This window comes from Rhincodon typus, chromosome 27 (genome assembly GCF_021869965.1).
Source record: "Rhincodon typus isolate 14 chromosome 27, sRhiTyp1.1, whole genome shotgun sequence".
Classification (NCBI taxonomy): Eukaryota; Metazoa; Chordata; class Chondrichthyes; order Orectolobiformes; family Rhincodontidae; genus Rhincodon; species Rhincodon typus.
In genome coordinates, this window is record NC_063358.1 from 1,471,686 (window position 1) to 1,494,618 (window position 22,933).

Sequence of the window (22,933 nt, forward strand, 5' to 3'; positions counted from 1 at the left end):
AGACCCTTCTTCAGAAAATTTTCTGAAGAAGGGTCTAGGCCCAAAACGTCAGCTTTCCTGCTCCTCTGATGCTGCTTGGCCTGCTGTGTTCATCCAGCTCTACACCTTGTTATCTCAGATTCTCCAGCATCTGCAGATCCTACTATCTCAATAACCATCTTCATATGGATCTACATGACAATGCTCTCACTCTACAATATCTGTCCTCTTTGTTATTTCCTATCCATCATGCACTGGAATGAATAGACCATGTGTCTGAATTTATCATTATTCACAGTGACAAGTTGTAAACATTTAAAGGATGTATATTGCCAATAAAGTCACACCATAGGTATGCAATGCTTTTGTGAGACAATTTGCTTGCTCAGGCGGCTGTACTTAGCTTGGCTACAGTGTTACACAGATGGAATATATATATTCTTCAGTGCAATGTCTAAAGTAAAGGAATGAGAAACCTCATCTTGATGTGCATTTGTTCCCTAGGCTATATTTCACTAAATCCAATACCAGAAAGAATACTGACTACACCCTTCCATCATGCATGCCCCCAGAGTCAAATCATTTCAGAAATTCTGAGCTCACCCTCCACTGCCATCAACTTGACTCTGGAAAATATAAAAGCTGCAAGTGTCATTGTAGAATTCCCATCACAGCACATCTTATCAAGGCTTCAAAACAAAGATGCTAATTGAATGGTATCAGCAGTTTGCAAAACCTTTTGCACTCTTCACATCTCCCAGGTACAAAGGATTTGTCCAGCCCATTATCTACAATGAGTGGTGCCTCATGCTAATTGTGCTGGATATAATTAACCTTTTGAGGATTTTAGTGATATTTATGAAGCACAGGCTGAGTTCAGTGAGCTGGTGAGAATAACTTCTTCAATCTGCACTCATGAATTTAATAAGAACAGTTTGAGCTTATTGAGATGATCCCATAACATGAACATACATCACAGCCTATCATGGACAGGCTGGTGATGGCTCAGACTGAAGATAGGATGACAAGATATGGATTTGAAATCCTGGCTTCCTTTCAAACACAGGCATCATAGTTGAAAGCATAACAGATAGCATTTCAAGTTTATGCAGACCCTAGGGGACCCCTACCAGCTGTTAGAACATGCCTGGGTTTATTCACAAAGCACTTGAATAGTTTTCGTTCTAGATCCACCCACTTGTTGTTTGCACAATATCCTCCCTGTCTAATACTGTCCATGAAGATTTGGACGTTGGGCATATTGAGTGATACCAGGTGCATACACTTGCATGCAGGAATTTCTGGCTAGTGGTCACACACAGAGACACAGGCTGATTACCTCCTCACTCTAGACCAGAGGCACAGACATTAATTGTAGCAACTCCACCGTGTTTAAATCAACAAACTCAACCCAGGCTGAGAATTGAGCTGAGTACATCTTGGACTGTGTTGTGCCTCAGGAGCACAATGACTTCATCAGCTCGTCCGTGCCTCCTTTCAACAAAATTCAACAGGATTTCCTTTCCAAACATCTTTAAAGATGGTAAAGAAAAATAACTTGCATTTTGCAATCAGTAAAAGGATGTCCAGTCCTTGGAGCTTTGCTATGGGAGCTTACAAATCCATAACAATCATCCCAACAAAATCTCAGCAAAAGCTTCAGGAAACTCCTGTCAGGAATTTTGTGCTTGGAAACAGGAAATTCCTATTTACAAACATTGTTCAGCAACAGCACCAATCCTGCATGGGGACAACTGAAGGCAGACTGGTATATCCAAAGGTGGTAACGAAAGGCAAGAATTTGCTGTTGTTTGCCTTCTTTTAGCTTTTACATTTTGGAAGAAAGATCAGAATTGCACACATTATTCCAAAAGTGGCCTAACCAATATCCTGTACAGCTGCAACATGACCTCCCAACTCCTATACTCAATACACTGACCATTAAAGGCAAGCATATCAAATGCTTTCTTCACTATCCTGTCTACCTGTGACTCCACTTTGAAGGAACTATGAACTTACACTCCTAGGTCACTTTGTTCAGCAACAGTGCCCAGGACCTTTCATGGTGGGTCAGTGGTTAGCACTGCTGTCTCACAGTGCCAGGGACCTGGGTTCAATTCCACCCTCAGGTGACTTGCTGTGTGGAGTTTGTACATTCTCCCCGTGACTGCGTGTGTTTCCTCAGGGTGCTACGGTTTCCTCCCACAGTCCAAAGATGAGCAGGTTTGGTGGATTGGCCATGGGAAATTGCCCCTAGCGTCTGGGTGTTAAATTAGGTGGATTAGACATGGGGAAATGCTAGGTTACAGGGGAATGAGTCTGGGTGGGATGCTGTTTGGAGGGGCAGTTTGGCCTTGTTGGGGTAAATAGCCTGTTTCCACACTGTAGGAATTCGATGATAAATGTATAAGTCCTGCCCTGATTTGCCTTTCTAAAATGCAACGCTTCACATTTGTCTAAATTGCACTCAATCTGCCACACCTCGGCCCAATTGCCAATCTGATCAAGGTCTTATTTTAATCTGACGTAACCTTCTTCACTGTCCACTACACCTCCAATTTTGGTGTCATCTGCAAACTGCTAACTATAGCTCCCATGTTCACATCCAGTTCTAGAACTTCGAGCCAAAAATAGCCTGAAGGAATGACCTACAAAAATGGAGAGAAGAAAATCAGAAACATGCAAAGGGCCCAAATTCAAGCGACATAGATACTTGGGAGAGTCGTAGGACAGAAGATTACAGAGATAAGTTAGGCCAAGCCCAAGGAGGTATTTGAAACTAATGGTGAGAATTTGAAAATGAAGGCTTTGCTGAACAGGAAATCCCAGCATTTCAGCAAGAATCAGTTAGGTGAGGGGACACAATGTAGGGTCTGGCTTCAACTGGGGCAAGCTGAAGACCAAGGATGTTTAAGACCTTAAATGCTCATTCTGTATTGGGTCCATTGGTCTGAGTTTGGATTGAAGTCTGGTTACTTAATTGGATTCAGTACCAATGAGTTTAAAGATAGTAAATAAACTCATCCAGGGACAAAAACAGAAATTGCTGGAAAAGCTCATCAGGTCTGGCAGCATCTGTGAAGAAAAAATCAGAGTTAATGTTTTGGGTCCAGTGACTCTCCTCAATCACTTTTGCTGGAAGCTTTACATGGGCATGTTGAGGGTTAGGTGGAGCTGTGAGGCTCATTGGGAAGGAGTGACTGTAACTGCGATATGGGCAGGAATTCTATATTGTGAAACTGCACCCAGTCACCTTCCCACCCAAACCTCAGTGCTATTCTCACACATGTAACCTCCAAATGGGATTGTCAGACAGAAATCAAGCATTGATTCTCACTAACGTAGCTCTCCCTTGGCACAGGGTGTTAACAATTTCTTTTATTGATCCCTCTGCTTCCATCAGCCAAGCAATTGAACTTGGCATTTACCTGGTCTTCATGGATCAAACTACCTAGAGCTAACTGCCCTTGATCACGCTGTATTTTCCAGTACAATTTAACTGAAGCCATAGAAACCAATAAAGCTTTGTGGAATTTTAAGTACAATTTACATTAGGGGTAGGACAAGTTTCAGTTGTGATGTTTTTTGTGCTTTATTTTGTAAATACCTTGCTGGAAATTCGCCAATCACTGAGATGAATTCATCACCCTAGGATATTTCCACCAGTTACACTGTTCAGAGCTCATTGAGGACATTCCAATACTTAAGTGAAACATTTGGATGCAAGGACTCTATTGGTGTGTTTTCAAAGTTTCTAAACATAATTGCTGTTTTAAAGAAATTTATACTGTACCAAGTTAATTATCAGTAATGTTTAACAGAGGTGTGACATTCTGATAAAAAATGTTTAATTTTTTGGGAAAGGCACATATACAGTTGTTATAATCACACTTCACCAAAGTATTGCTCTCCGAAAGATGTAGGAGGAATCTCAATCTTTCTACAGTGTGCCTCAGTTGAAGCATTGCAGAGGCTGAACTTTGTGTTTAGTCTGTTGTTGAATGTTCTTAATATCTGGCCATGAGGAATCATGCCTTGAAGAAATCCTTTTGTTTCGTGATCCACATTCAATGAGTTGTAAAGTTCTATTTGTGTTTCTTCTGACCTCTTTGGTCTTTTCTATCATTCATTAATCAATGGACTTTGTTGAATGAAGATTCATTGAAGGAAAATGGAAGGATCTAAGACTGTTTGAACAAAGACAGTGTTGATACCAAGCCAAAAGAGATGAGAGACCCACAAAGCAACCTGAATGGGGAGGCATAACCCACTCCTGCATGGGCAAGATCAAAATTATCCCCACAGTGACCGGGATCCAGGAAAGGGAAAGATGACACATGGGATGGGTGATCTCTGCAATGCCCTCAAGTATCTTGCTTTTGGACAAGAATCATCTTCTCTAAGTTAAAGCAAGAAGGGAAACCAAAGCGAGACAAAGGGATTGAGGTCCAGTTAGCTGACACCCTGTTTGTTGAAATGGTAAATAAAAAACCTAAGCAGGTAGAGGATCAGGTGGAGGTGTTTAGCTCTGAAAGACTAATGGAGTTACAATAAAAAGATGAAACAATAAAAGATCTATATCATAAAGCTGACTCAGAAAAGGAATCAGAATGTATTTCAGAAAGTAATTGCTTAAGGATTGAATCCTAAGGCAGAAATGGAGACCTTGGCAGGTTAGTGCAGATGAGAAATGGACGGAAATAGACCAGATTGTGTTGCCGGTAGCATACAGACAGGGAGTATTGTGGGTAGCACACGGATTACCTGTAGGAGGTCATTTAGGAGTGAGGAAGACTCAGGCTAAGATACAGAAGCATTTCTATTGACCTGGATTCCATTAAAATGTGGTTGAATTTTGCCAAACCTGTCATACGGGTCAGATGGTAGGAAAGCCACAGGCAGTAATATAACCAGGGTCTTTGATGCCAATTGCCACACTTGAAGAACCTTTCATGCGGGTTATTATTGATTGTGTCGATCCCCTCCCTAAAACCAAAAGTGGGAACCAGGATTTGCAAACCTTAATGGATATGTGTCTAAGATAACACGGTGTAGAGCTGGATGAACACAGCAGGCCAAGCAGCATCAGAGGAGCAGGAAGGCTGATGTTTCGGGCCTAGACTCTTCTTCAGAAATGCATCTCTCTCCCACTGCAACTCTCTCGTAATCTCAGCCTTGAACATTTCCTACTATCTCTGGATATGTGTCTACCAGGTTTCTGGAGGCAGGGAGCATTGGAAAGGTGGCAACAGACCCTAACGACCATGCTGAGAGTTTATTGCCAGGATTACCCAAATGATTGGGATAAAGGTATCCCTTTTATATTGTTTTCTATCAGAGATGCTCCAAATGAATCAACTCAGTTTACTCCATTTTAATTGATATTCGAACACAAAGAGGGCCTTTATAATTAATTAAGGAAAAGTTGATCGTATCAAAGTCAGACATCTCACAGTTGGATTACATTTCTGAGATGAGACAAAGATTAAACAAAGTCAGTGAATTAGCTAGACAACATTTGAAGGTGGAACAGCATCTAATGAAGCAAGAAGCAGATAAGAAATCTAAAATTCATACGTTTGCTCATGGGATAAAGTATTCGTGTTGTTACCAGTGGTAGAACATCCCTTCAAAGCAAGGTTCAGTGGTGCCTATCAGATTGAGAAGAGGGTAAATCAGGTGGATTAACTGGTACAGAATGCAGATAGGAAAAAAATTGTCATGTGAACATGCTGAGACATTACTATGACAGGGAAGGGGAACTGGAGAAACAGGTATTAGTTACTGCCACTCAGAGTGAGGAATCGAATCAAGTTAATTTGGGTTCTGATGTGCCTCCGAAAAAATTGAAAAATGAGGAAGTCCTTGAAGAATGGGTAGGATAGTAAGCTATCTGTCTCAGGAATAGAGAACTGTATTGAAAGGATAGAGCACTATGAGGACATATGTAGAAATAGAATGTGGAGGACTAATACTATAGTGTATGAGGTTGGTGTAGGGAATGCTGTTCTGAGAAAACAACACCACTACATCCTCTCAAAGTAGCACAGGACAGAAGGAAGTGGAAGTGATGCTTGAAGAAGACATCATTGAACTGAGTCAAACTGAATGGATTTCACCGATCATGTTGGTTCCCAAATCTGATGGTATTCAACAATTCTGTGCAGATTATCAGAATTTCAACACTGTGACTAAATCAGACTTATGCCCAATTCAAACGCTGGAGGACTGTGTGGAAAAATTTGGACAAGCCACTTACACCACAAAGTTGGACTCACTTTGTGGCTATTGGCAAGTACCTTTGTCAGAGAGAGCGAAAGAAGTTTCTGCGATTGTAACCCCAAATGGGGCTGTATCAATTTAAAGTCATAATCTTTGGAATAAAGAATGCACCAGCCACATTTCAAAAACTTATGAGCAGAGTTGCAGTAGGATTGACTAATTGTGCCGCCGATATAGATGACTTAATAATCTTTAGCCAGTCGTGGTCAGATCACGTGGTGTATTTGGCGGAGCTTTTGCGAAACTATGGAAGGCAAAATTGGTCATAAACCTGGCAAAGACAGAATCTGCGAAGGCAGAAGAGACATTCTCTGGACACAACATTGGATGCGGACGGATGACACAGAGGAATGTGAAGACAAAGGTCACTGAGGAATTTCCAAGACCATCCTTGAAGAAGGAAGTGTGATGATTTTTGGGACTGAGCAGATTCTACCAGAGGTTTGTACCAAACTTTAGTAGCATGGTAGCACTGCTGATGGATTTGTTGAAGAAGAACACAAAATTCCAGTGAACAGAACAATGCTAGGAGGCATTTGAGAATGTAAAAGTAGTGTTAACCACCACACCAGTTTTAGCCACGCCAAATTTCTTGAAATCCTTTGATGCAAGCGATGTAGGGTTTGGAGATGTGTTATTACAGGAGGATGATTGTGGAATTGAAAGGCCAATCAGATATTTTTCAAAGAAACCCAATATCCACCAGAGAAAATATTCAACCGTTGAAAAGGAGTTATTGAGTTTGGTACTGGCCTTACAATATTTTAATGTTTATGTTGCAAACAATATATCGGAGACAGTTATGTACATTGATCACAACCCTCTGACATTTTTGGAAAGATTTAAAGACAAGAACACAAGACTATTTTGTTGGAGTCTTATGGCACAAGCATTTAGATTTGCAGATTGTATCTGTTGCAGGTCATGAAAATATTATTGCAGATACGTTATTGCAGTTTTAATTGGAAAATGTGCATGTAAGATAGGAACGGTAGTGTTCAATGTTATATATATGGATGTAGAATTAGCATGGAATGTGTAACTCTAGATTAATGACCTATGTCTAGAATTAACGGCGTTAAGATTGAGAGGAAAAAAGTGAAGCCATCTTTTCATAATGATGGTTCATTTTTTTCTTAAGGGGGGGAGGTGTTGCGAAATTGGTCTACTACTTGTGGATTGCAAGACAGGATGTTGGAATTTGTTTGTAATGATAGGGGGGAAGAGTACGTGGTCCCTTTAAAAGGTGTGTTTTTTAGGCTTGGAGATTTAAAAAAACGATGCCTGCAGGCAGCAGCAGATGCGCATACAGTCTTCGAAATTGAAACTTTGCATCAAAAGCCAATACTGTTAGTAGACAAAGCAGATTTTTTACCAAAACAACAGGTTTTGAATTTAGCCAATTAATTTAAACCAGGCCCTAGATACCAAAACCCGATTAAATTTAATTCTGATGGTTTTGACGACCTCGTAAAAATCCTATTGTAAGAAATTAATAGGTCATCAAGGATATAAAAGAAGAGGGCATTTGAAAATCAGGGTGAGAACAAACTGCTATTTGTTATGAGAACAGCTCTCGAAAGCCATCAGCTCTAAAGAAAGAGAAAATCACGGGCTCTCACAGAAATCCCTAAGATCTCAAAGTAAACACCATCTAAGTAAAGGTACTATGGCACTCTCAGCTAATATTCCTGACACAAGAATTCAACGGAGAAAGGCGCTCCTGCCAGAGGATCAGTGGAGAGGGCACGTAGGATTCCGGAAGAAGCATCTTGGCTGTAATTTCAAGAGATTAAGTTTTAATCTGTTTTAAATTATTATTTTGGTTTGTATAAGTGGAGCTTGTATTTATTGGAACAGCATACAATTAGAATTTTGTTTTATTCAGGAATTGTTAATAGTTAAGAAGGGAATCGTTCAGTTTATTAGTAGTTCTACTAATATGTTCACTGTTAGAGTTAGATAAATAAATTGTTACTTGTGGTTTATAAAGTGAGTATCAGGGATTTGTTTCATTTAGCCTCTCCTTTGTAACAGATTGGGGGATGAGAGGCAGGCTATACCACTTTTCACATTTCCTTTAACAGATTACAAGGTGAGAGAGGAGTGGCAGGATCAGACAGAGTCAGCATGGATTTAAGAAGGGGATATCATGCTTGACAAATCTGTTAGAATTCTATGAAGATGTAACTGGTAGAGTTGAAAAGGGGGAGCCAGTCAATGTGGTATATTTGGACTTTCAGAAAGCATTTGACAAAGTCCCACATAAGAGATTAATGTGCAAGATTAAAGCACATGGGAATGGTGGATGTGTACTGAGATGGATGGAAAACTGGTTGGCAGAGAAGAAACAAAGAGTAGGAATTAATGAGTCCTTTTCAAATTGGCAGGCTGTAACTAGTGGGGTGCCACAGGGATCGGTGCTGGGACCCCAGCTATTCCCAATATATATTCATGATTTGGATAAGGGAACAAAATATAGCACCTCAAAGTTTGCACATGATACCAAGTTGGGTGGGAGGGTAAACTGTGACGAGGATGCAGAAATCCTTCAGCATGCCCTCGACAGTTTGGGTGAGTGAGCAAATCAATGGCAAATGCAGTATAATGTGGATAAATGTGAGGTTATTCACTTTAGAAGCAAAAACAAGAAGGCAGATTACTACCTGAATAGCTGTAAGTTGGGAGAGGGAAGAGTGCAGTGGAACCTGGGTGTCCCTGTGCACCAGTTGCTGAAGGTAAGCATGCAGATGCAGCCGGCGGTAAAGAAGGTAAATGGTATGTTGGCCTTCATTGCGAGAGGTTTCCAGTACAGGAGCAGGGATGTGTTGTTGCAGTTATACAGGGCCTTGGTGGGACCACACCTGGAATATTGTGTGCAGTTTTGGTCTCCTTTTCTGAGGAAGGATGCTCTTGTTCTCGAGGGAGTGCAGCAAAGGTTTACCAGGCTGATTCTGGGGAAGGCGGGACTGATGTTTGAGGAGAGATTGACTAGATTGGGGTTGTCTTCGCTGGAGTTCAGATGAATGAGGGGGGATTTCATAGAGATTTATAAAATTCTAACACTTGAACGAGGTAGATGCAGGGAGGATGTTCCCGATGGTGGGTGTGTCCTGAACCAGGGGTCACAGTATGAAGATTCGGGGTAGACCATTTAGGACGGAGATGAGGAGACGTTTCTTCACCCAAAAAGTGGTGAACCTTGGGATTCATTACCACAGGAAGTAGTTGATGCCAAAACATTGAATGTATTCAAGAGCTGACTAGATATAGCACTTGGGGGTGAATGGGATCAAAGGTTATGGGGAGAAAGCAGGATTAGGCTATTGAGTTGGACGATCAGCCACGATCGTGAAGAATGGCGGAGCAGGCTCGAAGGGCCGAATGGCCTCCTCCTGCTCCTATCTTCTGTATTTCTATGTGAGGTGAGCATCTCTGAGTGTTTCAGTTTTAGTTATTAGAGGGGGGTTTGACCACACCTTCATAACAGGGTTAGCTCTCCATACTGAGTATCCATAAAAGCCTGCATAAAAACCATTTACAGCAGTATTCTCCAAACCCACTTCCCAGCAGCTTTTCCTGATAATGAATGCAGTATGTCAACCCGGCCCAAAGTGTTACCTCATCTTTATGTCAGGCCATGAGGATTTATACAAATCATTGACAATAATTTTGGAGTGAATTTGCAAGCAGACAATAGATTGAAGAAGAGAATGTTACCATGTCTATATTTCAGAAGTTCTCTGAAAGTAGAGTGGACTGCAGTAGGTTTGGTGTGGAACTGAACTGCAACAGCAAAGGGAGGCTTTAAGTTCAAGCCTCAGCCCACACCGAATGAGTTCCTCATTGTCATGGTAACATCATGTGTTCTTATTAGACGCTGGGCTTCTGCAATAGATAGGGGAAAAATTCATCACTGTTCCCTCTTCATCACTTTCCTGCTCAATGTTTTGAGTGAGGAGGTTACAACAGGATCAGCTTTGGCTGCACCCAGTCGTCATTGATATAAATCCTCAAGCGTTGGACTACAGAGACGAGGATATGCAGAGGAGTGGATTGGTTTATGGTAGGGCCTTCCAGAGAATAAGGAAGATGGTTGGGAGCATAACAGGATATGCAACAGAGTAGCCAACATTGAGATGATGTTTTTGTAAAGAAAGGCTACCCATTTATTTGATATAACACAGTGTGGAGCTGGAGGAACACAGCAGGCCAGGCAGCATCAGAGGAGCAGGAAAGCTGATGTTTCAAGTCGGGATCCTTCTTCAGAAAATTTATTTGGATGTTTTACCATCAATCTTGTCAGGTAGCAAAATATGGGATGACTGATTGAATATGCATTGTGCTTTTATTAATAAAGTGGTTTCTAATTTTCAAGATGAGAATTGTTTAGGATACTTAGCTAGACCTTCTGTTAACTCGAAGGACAATGTTAGTGTGCAGTTAGGAGTTGAAGCACATAGACTGAGATACATCACAAACTCTCGCTCAGTCTTTGTAGGCTGTGACTGTGCTGGCCTCGATCAAAGGGAAATGCTCTCCTTCCTAATCTCCTCTCAGAATGTCCTCAGCTAACTCTCACAATGAGAGAGAGCACAGGCTGAGGTATCAGAGATAGTGCAGCTGTACCAATGTAGAAGGTCCCAGGCAGGCACTCAAGTCTGGGTTGAGATAGCAGGAACAGGTATACACAGCTGCAGAATGGTTGTTGCCTTTGTGTGGGTAATATTCTCACCCTGAATCAGAAAATGTAAGTTCAAGTTTCAATCCTGGATGTTGGGGATGAAGATGGTGAAATTGAATGAGGTCACACTAAATCATCTCCAGAATCATAATCCCATTCTCAGGAATTTGGCTGATGACTTTGGAATACCTTTCTGCTTCTTGGAGGCAGGAATCAGATTGTTACCCCCCACCCCACCCTACCCCCATATTGCAAAGAGGCAGTAGGACAAGACAGACAAATCCTGGTCTAAGTTGCAGGCTCATGTCAGAAGGGAGGAGAAAGAGAAGGAGAGGCAGAGAAGTTTATGGAGGATAATGGCAGAGCTTAAGGTGCAGGCAGCTGAAGGTATGGCCACTGAAGATGCAGCATTGAAAGTTAGGAACACACAAGAGGTGTGTTATGTGGAGATAACAAAGATGTAAGTGAGTTTTTCAGTAAATGCTGGAGGCAATGTTGTGAAGCCTTGATGAGAGAGAGGACTTGAATTTCCGTTCAGGACCAGATAGGAGTCTGAACATCTTCAGTCAAACCTAAGACTAATAGTATAATGATGGGAAATCAGTTGTGGTAGACATTCTAATATTCTAGTTGCTGTAAACTGGTTAATAATCATACTAGAGATAACTGGGGTGTGTAACACACCACCAATGATCTTCCAGCATGAGAATTTCACACAGCCACATAAAGTATATGACTCTATACTCTATAAAGTTGTGTTGTAATCCTTCCTTGTCTTGCATGAATTATTAGTCCAGTCTTCTCCTAGCAAAATGTAATTCAGAGATTTAGGAGAAAAAATCCATTGTTTAAGTCTGGTTAGCAAGCAGCTGAGATGTCTGGTATCTGGCATCGAGCATTTTTCACATGTTTTGAAAAATATGAAAACAATTTTCTTACAAGCCAGCTTTGCTCCTTTAATCAACATTAACAGGAAAATTGCTGTGATCTTCAACCTAATTACTGAAGTTTTCTTCTACATTTCTTCCACAGCTACATTCCCTCACCCCTTGTGCCTTGTTCACGATGGTCTCAATGAAGATTTTCATGTTTACTATTTAATATTCCTCGTCTATGTTGGGATGGTCTGAAATTCAACTAAACTGAGGAGAAAACACATTTCATGTAATATTTCTCCTAATAATTAAACATTGATAATGTTTAAAGGTTTGATAATGCTAATTGGAAACCAAAAGCTCCTCACTTTAGCAAACTGCCAACGTTTTAGCTGAAGTCCTTCCTGATGGTACATAGATATGTTCCTTCTTTATTTTTTCTTGTGATCTGAGGATCACTGGCCAAGTTAGCTTTTGTTGTCTATCTTTAGTTGTCGTTGAACTGAGTTAGGCTGCCACACCCATTCCAAGGGCAATAAAGAGTCAACATCATTGCTATGGGTCCGGAGTCACATGTAGGCCAGACCAGGTAAGGATGGCAGATTTCCAACATTAGTGAACCAGATGGATTTTTATGACAGTCTACATTGGTTGTCATGGTGATCATTGAAGAGGTGTCAACCCGGAATTCCAGAGCTTACAGGCAGTTGAAGGCACGGCCAACAATGGTAGAAAGTTTAAGTCATGATCAGAATTAGGGGAGAACTGATATCTTGGAGGATTTTTGGGCTGAAGGAAATGACAGAGATGGAGAGGTGTTGAGGGCTTCGAGGGATTTGAAAAGAGTGATGAAAGTTTTAGCATCAAGGAAATTCAGTCCCAAGTCAATGTAAATCAGCTGGGCAAGGGGGTGATGGGTGAATGTGACTTAGTCAGAACACAGGGAGTAGAGTTTTGAATGATCTAATTTGACAGCAGAATGTAGGAGACCAGTCAGCAAGGTGTTGGAATGTGTATTTATATATTGCTTTTGATTTGTAAGTGTCCAGTTGCTTCTTACAGAAAGAAAATCAGTTAAGATTGATTCCAAGCCACAGAAGGAGTGGCAAAAATCTTGGTGAACAAAGTGCGTTTTAATAAGTGAAATAAAAGATGAGCAGGGAGGGGGAGGGAGAGGGCTAAGTAGACAAGAGCACAGAATGCGATGATAAGAAATAATTACCAGTGATGGATCAAATAGAGGCAAAATATTTGAGACAGCAGATTCAGAGAAAGAAAGAGACAGGGCTAGAGGGATGGAAAACATTATACAGACAGTGAGAGGCTGCGGGAATCATGTAAAGATAAGAATTTTCATTTGGAGGCATAAAACAGTAAGAGCCAATGCTGGTCGCAGGAACAAATAGTGAGTGGAACTTGCTGCAGAATAAATGATATCATTTTCTCTACCTCACCGCCCCAGCCCATCCCCATATCCAAAGGACTCCACTGTATCCTGAAAAATCCCAATGCGGATGCTGGAAATCTCAGCAGGTCTGGCCGCATCGGTGGAGAGAAAGCAGAGTTAACCTTTCAGGTCCAGTGACCTTTCATTATAACTTCACCCTCATTATTTTTAAACAATTTGAGACCTTTCTGAATATGGGAGACATTGGAATGAGACAGGGATTCATCACATTGCATGTAGAATAAAAGACTGAAATGTAGCTGCACAAGTAATGATCACTGACCCTGAACTAATGCGATACATGTTGTCCGGTCTGTCAGGGCAGGTGCATACAATAGAGTGGGGGCAAAATGTTATCATTGTGTTATAAATATTGAGCTGTGAAAACAGTTTGTTATGTGACCTTATCCTGGTAGAAAACATGGTTTCAGTTGAGTTTTCAGAACAAGCTATTCTTGGCCACGTTTTTGCAAAAAACTTTCCTTCCAAAATAACAGCCCTTTATAACAGCTCATGTAAAGATATCAGTTCTTGTTGTTTACTTACCTGCTTGGTCCATATTGTTGGGGTGAGGCCCTCAGTGTCATTAGCTGCCTGTTGTTCCAATAAGAAATCAGATAGATGGTGTTTGCACAGAGAGGAGGAGCCTGTGCAATGTAATGGATCTGATCTCCTGTATTCAGTTGAGTCCAAGCCAATTCCCCTTTCATTGTTGGTGAAATGAAAAAAGCACAGCTGGCTACAAGTACAAAAATATTAGTTTGAGGTGGATTATTGCAATTATCTTGGAACTCAAATTCTCACTTCAATCATAGAACGATACAGGACAGAAGAGGCCCTTTGGCCCATTGAGTTTGTACCAGCAATGTTAGAAGTGCATTTGGAAATAGCTCTGCAAAGTTCTAAATAATTTGCACATCCAAAGAGTAGCGACTCTGCCCTCCCCCAGCACACTGCATGGCCTGTGATGTATCTCCAGCAGTTTCTGTTTCTGTTGCAGATTCTCTATCTCTGCAGTATTTGCTACACAGGGCCCTGCAGAACTTGCGAGCTGTAAACCACCATTGTTTCTAGGCTGCTCCTGCAACTTGGATCATTAACAACCTGGGCAGAGATTTCGATCCCAGGGCTCATTTAAGGGTGTTGCTTCTGACCCTTCTCCAATAGCCCTTATTTTACCACTTGATAAAAGTGTGAGGCAGTGAGCCTGAAATCTCAGTATTGGTTTCAGTGTGTAGGGGTTGGTTCATCCAAGCAGCTCACTGAAACCAAACACATTAACCACTTCTCATGAAAGTCCCATCTTTTTAATTGGCAACATTAGGCTGCTGTTGCTGACAAATTGTTGGAAGAGCCCTGGTCTCATTTCCAACTCTGTAAATCCACACAAACACATGGTTACATTCAGCTTTTATAATTTGTTAAGAGTATTCTGTTTTTCCTGTTTAAATATAAATAACTAAACACAATTAAAATACAAGATTTTCTTGATATAAATCCTGGGGGTAAGTTAAAATGTTAAAGATAGGGAATATATGCCTAGCCACCAGATTCCTAACTGTTACAGTTTCTATAAAGGTGGCTCTCAAGCCGTGCAAATGTCTCATAGCAGAGAGGTGGGACACCTTGTCAACATCATTAACAGTGTCATTTAAACTGTACCAGCTACTGAACAGGGATTGGGAAGCAATGAAATGAATGTGTGTTCTGCCAGTTCACAAAAGCTTTTGCAGTGTGTCTTGTGCATTAAGCCTCTGTTGATGTTGCTTCACTCTGCAATGGCCGATCTCCTGCCCTGCTCCAGCATAAACCCGTCTCCACAGCTGGGATGACTGACCTTCCCTCCAGCACAGTCCGAGCCCCAGGCATAGAAACAGAGAGGCTGCAACAGAAAAACCATATGATTCAGCGACCCTGCATGGGCTCTACAAAGCCATGAGAATTGAGATATGTTCAAGCTGCAGGTTTTGCTGAATCAACTGTTTCCAGATGGAGAACTGGGAGCCGGGGGAATCAGGGAGATGGAACTAAAGCTATTTATAGCTCCCCTGATGTGGGCAGGGAAAGTAGGGCAAGACAAGTGGTCTGAATTCCTGTCCTGCAAACAGAGTTAACGTTTTGGATCCGGTGACCCCCAGTTCCGAAACATTAACTCTGTTTTTTTCTTCACAGATGCTGCCAGATGTGCTGAGCTTTTCCAGCAACTTCTGTTTTTGTTCCTATGGTAGAATACTCCCCATTTGCCTTGATTGGTGTAGCTCTAATAACACTCAGGAATCTTAACACCACCCAAGACAAAATAGCCTGCTTGTCTGGTGCCCCATCCACCAGCTTCAATATCCACTCCCTCCACCACCGACATTCAGTTGCAGCAGTGTGTACTATCTACAAGATATGGTGGAGTAGTTCACCAAAGCTCCTCAAACAGCACCTTCCAAACCCATAACCACTTCCATTTAGAAGGACAAGGGCAGCAGATACATGGGAACACCACCCTCTGCAAGTTCGCCTCCAAGCCACTCACCATCCTGGAAATATATCGCTGCTCCTTTAGTGTGGCTGGGTCAAAATCCTGGAATTCTCTCCCTAAAAGCATTGTGGCTCTACCTACAGCACATGGACTGCAGTGGTTCAAGAAGGCAGCTCACCCCCACCTTCTCAGTTTTAGGGATGGGCAGTAAATATTGGTCTTGCCAGCAACGCCCATATCCCATGAAAGGAAAATGAACTCTGAGGAACGTCAACACAGCCACATGATATTAATGTGGAAGCATTATGAAGCTAAGTTTTTTTTTTAATTCCACTTCCTTGTGAGATTTTTGCCTTAGTGATGTTAACATTGACAAGCTGGATTCTCCTGTGATCTCACAGAGAAAATGGTGTACAGTTACCTACTGATTAGGTGATTACAGCCTTGATCTCCCTCCCTCACGCTCATTAGTTGGATTGATGTATTTTGTAAATAATCAGCCTGAAATCTAATTGTGAAACAGGAGACAAACAATACTGGAGCCAAAACCCCCTGAACAGTTAAACCACATATGCTTCCACAAACAGGTGCTGCCTCGTCTGAAAACAGCAACGACACAGAAGCACACTCTCCTTCAGTGTGTGAGATGAATATTTTTGCAGCATTTTTTAACAGCAGCCGTGAAGAGTGTGTTATTTTCTTGCAATTTCTTTTGCATCATGAATGTAGTAAGATAAAAATTGTTACAATTATTTTTCACACTATTTTTTAAGAAAAACCTGACAGTTCTATTAATCAAAAATTCAATTTGAGTATTTCGAGTGGGTCTGTGGGATCTCGCTGAGTATGTAATGTGTCTCCTCCATCGCGACAGTGACAGCATTTCAGAGATACTTTTCACAATCCTAAGATTGTGTGTGTGTGTGTGTGTGTGCGTGTGTGTGGATGTGGGTGGGTGGGAGAGTGTGTGTGTGTATGTGTGAGTTGGTGTGTGTGTATGGATGGGTGGGAGGGTGTGTGTGTGTGGTTGGGAGAGTGTGTGTGCGTGCGTGTGTGGGAGGAAGAGTGTGTGTGCATGCGTGTGCATACGTGTGTGTGTGGGTGGGTGGAAGAGAGTGTGTGTGTGTGTGGGTGGGTGGGAGAGATTGTGTGAGTGGGTGGGAGAGTGTGTGTGTGTGTTTAATGGAGAGATGTGTGAGATGAATGTGTTGATCGAACCTCATTTGTGGGATTATTTCCAATGTTTGAATGTTGGTGGGTATACATTTAGGACAATTTACATGGCTGTTGGATAGTGCTACACGCTAAATAATGATCCCATGGTTTGGCAACCAAGCCTTTCAATAGCAACACACATATACTCTACCCGTGAGCTCAATGTTAACAAACAAGATTGGATCTCACTAGCTTCACTGTGAGAGTGATGTTGTGGAAACTTGCATAGGTCCTGCCTCTGAATCAGTTTACTAAAATAAGAGCATTTTGTTAGTCAAATCTTTGATTAATCATTGTGAATCACAGCTCATGTCTATTACGTTGCTGTCTGGTTGTACAACTATCCCAGCTCCACACGATTCTTTCTTCGGAGCTTTTTAAGCAAGCTCTGTTATCCAGTGGTATGATGGATAAACATAACTGGTTACGAACACAAGCCTTTAGAACAGCGTATTTCAATAATATGGTGGCCCTGTGATAGTGCCAATCTAATCTGTATAAAAACATCTTGTAAAAAGACATGCCGTGGCAGAGAATAATTAATGCAACACTAACTCACCTCCAGGGTTTGTCTGACAGACACCCGTCTCCTGTAAGCTCTTCCAAAAACGGAGCCAACCAGAAAAATTACTCAGTGCACTGACATCACGCAGGTTCAACTTGTTCATACCTTAAAGCAGGATTTTCTCATTAAAATCTAAACCAGCCTTCTTCAAACAATGCCCTGTCAAATGAAGGCATGATTTCATGTGGACTTCCAGCAACAACAACAATGTATATTTATATAGCCCTTTTAATACAATGAAATATCCCAAGATGCCTCCCAAGAGGATATGACACTGAACAGCACAAGGAGGTACCAAGTGAGATTCCCAAAAGCAGTTGGGAGGTAGATTTTCAGAGGAGTGCTAAAGGAGGAGAGGGAGATGGAGAGATTAGAGAAGGGTACTCCAGAACTCATTTCTGAGATATCTGGAAGCCACCAATGGTGGACGGATCATAGTTAGGAATGTTTGGTTCTGGGGATAATATCTTTTCAGAAACTTTTCACATCTCCAAGATGCTCCAACATGCTTCCAACAAGATACTATTGAAATATTGCCAGAGGTGCTCTGTCGCCGTTCACAGCAACCAACTTATGCACAGAAAGATCCCACAAGCAGCAATGGGATAAATGGCCAGTTAATCTATTTTTGGTGATGTTAGGCAGGAAAATAATTGCTGTCAAGAAGGCCAGGTGAACTCACTGCTGTTCTTCCGACAGATCCCTGGAATTTATTTTACATTTGCTGGTTTGTACTAAAGTTGAATTTAAATGACACGACAGGGTGTTCACGATGAATCCAAACACCAGGGCCCGCTCACAAATTCATAATAAGTGGAACTGTGAGTTAACCAATGTTATAACCAGCCCCCAAGGCAATATTGCCCAATTTGTTTTGCTTCAAGCTACGATACCACAAACCATTACGATCCTGAGCAAAGAGGCTTGAACAGGCTCCTTTTGTTTATTCACTAGCCTCGGCAGTTATCCACAACAAGGTTAATTTAAAGGGGATCCCTTCCTTGTGGACCCCTATCTCTCAGATCCAAATAAACGTCAGTTTTAAAAGGAAGCAATTTCATCAGACTTTCTTGACATAATAAATGAGTGTGTCTATTAGTTAATAAACTAAAGAAGAAGTAATAACACAACGGACATACACACAATTTAGGAATAAGAAATGAGTCCAAAATAAATTAAAGTTAAAAAGAAATATGGATGAGTCACTAAGTCAGTTGTGATGGTAAAAGATTGCAGCCATTATGTTGGATGGGCCCAGCTGTGTTGGTGCTAGATTGAGATTTATTGTCACATGTCTATAAAAATATAGTGAAAAGTGTCTTTCTGAGTGTTATATGCAAATTGTCATCATGCTCTGGCACCATCCTGAAACATTGAATGTAATGCAAGATTTTACCACAATAGAGTTCATCTTTCCCGCTTCTTGTTCCTCCTCTGTTGCTTCTCTGGTTACCACACGGCATCAGCTGGGGTCTCTGTAACCAGCTCTGGCTGTCTCATGGGCTCTAGTGTTTCTGTTACAGGCCTCCGCCACTGTTATAATTGTGACCAGTGCATGTGACCTGGAGCCATGGGCCTGGGGATACACGGGTTCTCTCCCCTCCTGTTACTATCCGATGCTCCTCCACAATGCTGCCATTGATTATCAGTTTTCAGGCTCCTCTGCCATCCCCTTTCCACTCCTTCAGGTGCCCACACCTAATGTGTGAGCTTAGAGCCTCAGCCCAACCTGGGCAGGTGGGTTCAGGCTGCCCGAAACGTCAGCCTCTCTGCTACTCTGATGCTGCTTGGCCTGCTGTGTTCATCCAGCCCTGCACCTTGTTGTCTCGGATTCTCCAGCATCTGCAGTTCCTACTATCTCAGGCTGACACCTGTTCCTCACTCTCCAGGAGACCCCAGGGTGGAGCTGTGTCCCGCTCATCCTGGTGTTTCTGCTGTTGTTTCCAGAGGCCTACTCCTTCACCCGTCACTCTCCATGCTTCAAAGAAAAGAAGATAAAGGAAGAAAGTGAAAAAAGAAAGAGAGCAAAACTAAAAAGCAGAAAAGAAGAAAAAGAGAAAGAAAGCAGAAGAGAGTGGGTGAGTGCTGGGCTCAGTGCTGCTACTCAGCTCTCATCTCGGAGTTTACATCGAGTGGTCATCCAACAGGTGGTTGACCAGTTGATTTTGAGATTTTTGGTTTTGCGGTTTGGTTTCTTTTCACAGTAATTGACTGGCCACACTCAGAGTGAGAGAGCTTTTATCCCTTTTCTTTACCTGCAGTGAAAAGATGTTCCAAAGCTGTGACCTTTGCAAGACCCTTGTCCACATACTCAGATGTCTGGCTATTACTCACACAGACCAGGGTTTATGGTAGCTTTCTGCTGTCTTTCATCTACATTCTGGGAAAGGTAAAAGACAAACATATCTGCAGGAGATAGTTTCCTGCTTAGAACACAGGAACAGGAGTAGGCCATTCAGCCCCTCAAGCCTGTTCTACCACTGATCCAGCATTGTGCTTTTTGTGGAAGAGAGTTCCAAACCTCTCCCACCCTTTGTGTGTTGAAGTGCTTCCCAACATCTCTCCTGAACGGTCTGGCCTTAATTCTCAGGTTATGCCCCCTAGTTGTAGAATCCCGAACCAGTGAAAAAGCTTATCTTTATCTGCCCTGTCTTTTCCTGTTAATATCTTGAAGACTTTGATCAGATTACCCCTTAGCTTTCTAAATTCTAGACAAAACAGGTGTAATTTGCATAATCTCTATAACCTAACCCCTGAAGTCTGGGTACAATTCCTGTAAACCTGCATTGTACCCCCTCCAAGGCCAATGTATCCTTCCTCAGGGATGGTGCCCAGATCTGCTCCCAGTGGGGTCTAACCAGGGTTTTGTGTAACTGCAGCTTAATGTCTGCATCCTTGTACTCCAGTCCTCTGGATATAAAGGCCAGCATTCCATTAGCTTCCTTGATTATTTTCTGCATTTGTTTGTGACATTTTAAAGATCTCTGCACCTGAACCCACACCCCACCCCATCCCCCCACCTCCCACCCCAGTGACTTTGGACACCCACTGTATTTAACTTCATACCATCTAGAAAGTGCCCTGCTCTGCCCTTTCTCGGTCCAATATGGATAACCTCACACTTGCTTACATTCAACCCCATCTGCCATAGTTTTGCCCATTCATCTGATCTGTCAATATCCTTTTGTAACTCTATGCTATCACCTACACTGTTTACAATGCTACCAAACTCTGTATCATCAGTAAATGTGGATTATGTGATTATCCATATCATTCATAAATAATGTGAACAATTGAGGCCGCAACATAGATCTCCGTGTGACATCACTGGTCACATCCTGCTGATTTGAATGCCTGCCCGTTATCCCTACTTTCTGTCATCTGCCACTCAACCAATTTCCCAGCCATGTCAGTAATTTGTCCTTAATTCCTTAGGCTTCTACTTTAGGTAGCAATCTCCTTTGTGGGATTTTATCAAATGTCTTCTGGAAGTCCATGTAAACAACACCCATAGACATTCCCCTGTCCACTACCTTAGTCATTTCTTCAAAACCGCTATGAGGTTTGTCAGGCCTGACCTAGCATTTATGATCCGACGCTGGCTCCCCCTGATTAACTGAAATTATTTAAGGTGATCAGTTACCCCATCCTTGATCATACGCTCCAACAGCACCCCCACCACTGATGTGGGGCTAACTGCTCTGTAACTCCCTGGTTTTCCTCTTTCGCCCTTCTGAAAAAGTGGAGTGACATTTTCCATTCCACAGGGATGACTCCTGTATTTGGGGAACTCTGAAAGATTACATACAAAAACAGAAGTTGCTAGAAAATGCTCAGCAGGTCTGGTCGCATCCGTGAATAGAAATCAGAGTTAACGTTTCGGGTCTGGTGATCCTTCCTCAGATTTCTCTTCACAGATGCTGTCAGACCTGCTGAGCTTTTCCAGCAACTTCTGTTTTTGCTCCTGATTTTGGTTTTTATTTAGTCTGAAAGATTACAGTTAGGGCACGTACAGAATGTGCACTACTTCGTTTAATACTCTCGGATGGAAAATATCAGGTCCCAGGAATTTGTCACGTTTTAATTCCATTAATTTCCTCATTATCGATGTTTTACTTACATTAATTTTATTTAGTCCCTGTTCTGACCCACTACTAACTAAGGGGGACCTAATTGAGATGAATAAAATTATGAGGGGCATAGATGGGAAGACAGGAAAGAACTTTTGCCCTTGATAGAGGGATCAATGACTGGGGACAGAGATTTAAGGTAAGGGACAGGAGGTTTAGAAGAGATGTGAGGAATAAAATGTTTTCACCCAGAGGGTGGTGGGAATCTGAAGCTCACTGCCTGTAAGGGTGTTAGAGGTGGAAACACTCATCACATTGAAGAAGTATTTACATGTGCACTTGCAATACAAGGTATATAAAGCTATGGGCCAGGTGCTGGGAAATGAGGTTAGAATAGTTAGGTGTTTGGTTTTGACTCAATTGACGGAAGGACATTTTGCTGTGCTGTAGACCTCTCTGACTCAATGAATAACTGGTAAATTTTGTTTAAATTTGTATCCGGGTTAGGAGTTGAATGTTAGTGGCAGAGAGGATGTTACAACATTCCTGTTGCTACAAATTACCTGCAGTGACAAAATGACATCACCACAGCTCCAAATGACATCCATCTCTATTTACAAAGTTTGTGGAACAAGCTGGGTGAGCTGGTGGGGTTGCAGTGTTGTCTCTGCACTAGTAATCTGGTTCAAATCCCACCCAGGTCAGGTGGTGGAATTTAAATTCAATAAAATTCTGAAATTAAAAGCCTAATGTGACCGTGAAACCATTATCAACACGCCTGATTCACTAATACCCTGAAGGGGAGGAAGACTGCCATCCTTACCTGGTATACATGTGATTCCCGATCTCTGCTTGACTCGGAACGCCCCCTGAAATGGCCAACTACTAAACAGAGGCAAATTTATCACATTGACAAGGGCACTGGCAGAAACAGCCCTGTAAAATCCTCCTCACTAACATCTGGGGACTGGTGCCAACATTGGAAGAGCTGTCGCACAGACTAGTCAAACAACAGCCTGACATAGTCATATTCACAGAATCATACCTTACAGACAATGTCCCAGGCACCACCATCACCATCCCTGGGTATGTCCTGTCCCCCCAGCAGGACAGACCCAGTAGAGGTGACGGCACAGTGGTATACAGTCGGGAGGGTGTTGGCCTGTGTGTCCTCAACATCACAAAGTGTCATGGCTTCAGGTTAAACTTGGGAAAGGAAACTTCCTGCTGATTACTACAGATCATTTACACCTCCTTGGCTCACTCATCATGTTGAACATCACCTGGAGGAAGCACAAAGGGTGGCAAGGGCACAGAATGTACTCTGGATGGGGGATTTCAATGTT